General features: G+C 41.0%; 1 pseudogene; it reads left to right on the top strand.

Annotated features, from left to right (window-relative positions):
* Positions 1 to 2246: 2246 nt before the first annotated feature.
* On the top strand, positions 2247 to 2346 carry LOC129626321 (uncharacterized; annotated as a pseudogene).
* Positions 2347 to 4251: the final 1905 nt, after the last annotated feature.

The raw sequence follows: 4251 nt of genomic DNA, 5'->3' as shown, positions 1-4251 counted from the left end.
AGTTGTATAAGCGGCATCCCCGCTCCACCAGGAGCCACCTCTGGTCAAAACTTACTCCATCCCTTTTCTGCTCCCCAAAATTCAGGCATGCGAATCTATTAATATTCATTGAACACGGTTATTCTCCTCCAGTGACATGGCTGAGGTTAGATTTCCTGTTTCTGGATGAAGTTAACTCTCCTGCTTTCTAGCTGCAGGACGTATATGTGTACTTGGCCTTGACTTTCTCATGTCTAAAATGGAGATGGTGACTTACATGTGTCTGACTCTTTGCGACGCCATGGACTGTAGCCCATCAGGCTGCTCTGTCCAGGGGATTTTCCAGGCAAGAATACTGGAGTGGGTTGCCATTTCCTTCTCCAGGGGATCTTCCCCACCCAGAGAACGAACCTGGGTCTCCTACATTGCAGGTAGATTCTTTACCAAATTAGCCATCAGGGAAGCCCTGGAGAAAACAGTACCCATCTTACATTATTATTGGGATGATTCACTGAGATCATGTTCCTGAACCTGTGACTGTAGTTGGGCATGAGCATTGTTCTACATATATTGATATTACTGTACAAACTTTGCTTCCCATAGCATCTTTGCAAAAAGTTCTAAGTCATTGTAGACTGAGCATCTTAATGCTCTCCAGAGGTGTTTAATTTATCTGGGTCCACAAGCCTTCATTGAATGTTGTTTAATTTATTTTTTAAAGATATTTATTTATTTGGCTGCATTGGGTCTTAGTTGCATTATGCGGGAGCTTTCTTTGTGGATTCTCTAGTTGTGGTGCTTGGGCTCTGTAGTTGCACGTGGGATCTTAGTTCCTGACCCGGGATCAGACCCACGTCCCCTGCATTGCAAGGCAGAATCTTAATCACTGGACCGCCAGGGAAGTCCCAGAATGTTGTTTAAATAGTGGCAGTAAGCAGCCGTTTTTTTTTCTAAAGTAAAAGAATGGAGTAGACTGGAATAGAAAATATCAAGTGAACTGCATGCAGAGTAAGACTGTGTGTGTGTGTGTGTGTGTGTACTGGGTCAGGATGTGAAATGTGTTCCTTTTTGCAAATGGTGGGCAAAATGGTGATGAACACTTATTAACCAAGAGTACTCAATGGAATACAAAGGGTTAATCTATTCCTACCCGCCTTCGCCTTCTCAACTCTTTCACTAGAATCTGGCCCATTATCTCATAAATCAAAGCCACACCCTACGGCCCCCAGAGAGAGAAACAGGAGGCAGGTGCTTATTAATTTTATTTTTTTCCTTCTCTTAGGGCAGTGGTTCTCAACCCTGGCTCGCACAATAGAATCTCCAGGGGAGCTTTTAGAAATCCCCATGTTGAGGCCTCACCCCAGACCAATTAAACCAGATTCTCTGGAGGAGGGACTGAGGCATCAGCATATTTTTTTAAGGTTCCCAGTGATTCTAGTGTGCAGCGGAGGGTGAGAATCCCCATGTTTGGGAGAAAAAGGACTTAATCACAGATTCACAGCAGATGAGATGGAAACTCAGATAAGATTTAAGGCACCCATTTCTTACTCAAGATCACTTAAAATTCAGCCCCCTTCCTATGCAGGAGCACTTCTTTCCTGTCCCTCTTTCCCTTGATTTCTTCTTGATAACTATTTGTCCTCATTTTATAATGACCAGAAAAATAATCCCAGACAAAATCTGAAAATGCTAACCATAACGCAGATTCTTTGGAGTGTAGACCACAGGCATGCCTAACCTGGAGTAAAGTATTTTTTCCCCTAAAATCTTCCAAGTATAAATGTCCTCTGAAGCCAGAAGACCAGCTTAACTTTGAAAACAAAAACTTCACAAGGCTTTCAACGTGTATATACATATCCTACAAACACACATACGCACTCACCATGCCAAATCATGCCTTATTCTAATCACATTCCTTTCCCATCTGTAAAAATCTCCTCTACAGAAAAAGCATCGTTTTTTTGTTTTAATGCATTCGTTTAAACCTTGACTTTTTCCAAAAAGGACTTGAGGTTGCATGCAAAAACATATATGTGGCAGCAGAATGAGAAAACAAGAAAAGCAGGTGAAGGGGAAACATGGAGAGGGAAAGGCACTCAAGGGTGAGATTTGCATAAATATGTAGGGTAGGAGGTTCTGAGCACTTCTTGTTGGCGGACTGAGAATTAGATGCTGAGCTTCCTGGCAGTCAATGCAAAGGGGAAAATGCAATCGATTATATGAGTGGCTTTCAAACTTTCTTGAACTCAAAAGTAAGCATATTGTGCTTGCTTTGGTAGCAAGTATTCTAAAATTGGAATGATACAGAGATTAGCATGGCCCCTGGACAAAGATGATATGCAAATCTTTGAAGCATTTCATGTTTTTAACGTGAGTTTAAAAGAAAAAAAAAAGCAAACATGGCAATCGGTGGTTAGGACTCCTTGCTTTTGCTGCTGAGGGCCCAGGGTTCAGTCCCCGATTGGGGATCTAGGTTCCCACAAGCCACACAAGCGTACATAGAATCTCCATATGGAAATCAGAGTTGAAAAATCCCAGCCACCTGCCTTGCACCTTTCTCCTGTAGGTACTTGTAAAGGGTCTTGAAGAAGCACCCAGAGCTCTGCAGAGTCAAGATCGGAAGCCATGGATTTCAAAGTGCTTCACTGGGTTCATGATCCTCAGAGCCTGTAAGACAGAAACTAACAGAACTACTTGAACAAATCAGAATGCTTTCTGATACTGGTACAGGAGAGAGTGGAATGGGCACTGTTTGTAATAAAGCATGTTTGGGATTAGCACATGCAAACTAATATATGCAAGATGGATAGACAAGGTCCTACTGTGTAGCACGAGGAACTGTATTCAATGTCCTGTAATAAACCACAGTGGAAAAGAATATGAAAAAGAATATATATAACTGAATCACTCTGCTGTACACCAGAAGCTAGCACAACATTGTAAATCAACTATGCTTCAATTAAAAAAATCAGAAGCAAACATCAGGACTTCCCTGGTGGGTCCAGTGGTTAAGACTCCAACCTGCCAATGTAGGGGGCACAGGTTTGATCCCTTGCTGGGGAACTAAGATCCCCCATGCTGTGCAGCATGGCCAAAAGATTTTTAAAAATCAAATCAATTATAGCATAAACCAGGACTGTTCCAGGCAAACTGGGACAGATGGCCACCCTGCCTAAACAGAACGACTTGGATATGTCCTAAGGACAAAGACATGTGAAGCTCAATCAAGTGATCACACAAGAGGCGGTGACAGCTTCCATGAGTAGACCAGGGGCTGTGAGCAATCCTCCTTGAAATTACAAAATCATCAACCTAACACTTCCTGATGTGGGTTGGGGCATTCCATCCACATCTCTGACAAGACCCCAGTCAGCACTCTGGATCAGATCTATGGTTATTATGCAATATCACTGTGCTGAAAAAGGGTGTCCCGTACTGGGTGGGCTGACTTGATGGATTCCTACAAGCACATCAAGAGTATTTTCCCTGAAAGTCTGCAGTTCCTTATCTCTCACTCTGCTGGAATCTCTAGAATATCTGCCAGGGACCTCTTTGGCAGTCTGCTGAAGTCCAAGGACATTTACTCAGAAAAATGCTTGTATATATACAGAAATGCATATAATGCACATGGGGTGCTAGAAAACTGAATACTGATAAGAAACAATTTCTTATTTCTTACTGATAAGAAAAAGATTACCTCACATTGTTCACAAAAATTAACCCAAAATGGAAAAAAAAAAAAAAAGTAACCCAAAGTGGATTAGAGCCCTAAAAGGAAAGCTTAGAACCATAAATCTTCCAGAAGACAACACAGGGAGAAAATCATTGCAACTCTGAGGTCGGTAAACATTTCTTAGAACACTGAAAGTACCAACCATGAACATCAGTAAACTGAGCTACATCAAAGTATAAAACCTTTTGTTCTTCAAAAGACAAAACTGAGAAAATGAAGAGCAAGCTATAGAATGGAAAAAATATAATACTTCTATCAGACAGACATAAAAATATAAGAGAAATATAACAATATATGAAGAACTTGAACAACTCAATAACTTTTCCAAAACAATTTAAAAAATGGATGCAGCTTCTGAACAAACACTTCAGAGAAGATACATGAATAGCCAATAGGCACAAAAATAGATGCTCAACATCATCAATCATCATGGAAACATAAATTAAAAAATATAATGAAATACCACTATGTATTCATTAGGTTGGCTAAAATGAAAAAGACTGACTATACCAAGTGCTGACAAGGATATGGAGCAGCTA

The sequence above is a fragment of the Bubalus kerabau genome, chromosome 13 (genome assembly GCF_029407905.1).
Source record: "Bubalus kerabau isolate K-KA32 ecotype Philippines breed swamp buffalo chromosome 13, PCC_UOA_SB_1v2, whole genome shotgun sequence".
Classification (NCBI taxonomy): domain Eukaryota; kingdom Metazoa; phylum Chordata; class Mammalia; order Artiodactyla; family Bovidae; genus Bubalus; species Bubalus kerabau.
Note: the sequence above shows the minus strand (reverse complement) of the source record. Positions and strands in the feature narration are given on the sequence as shown.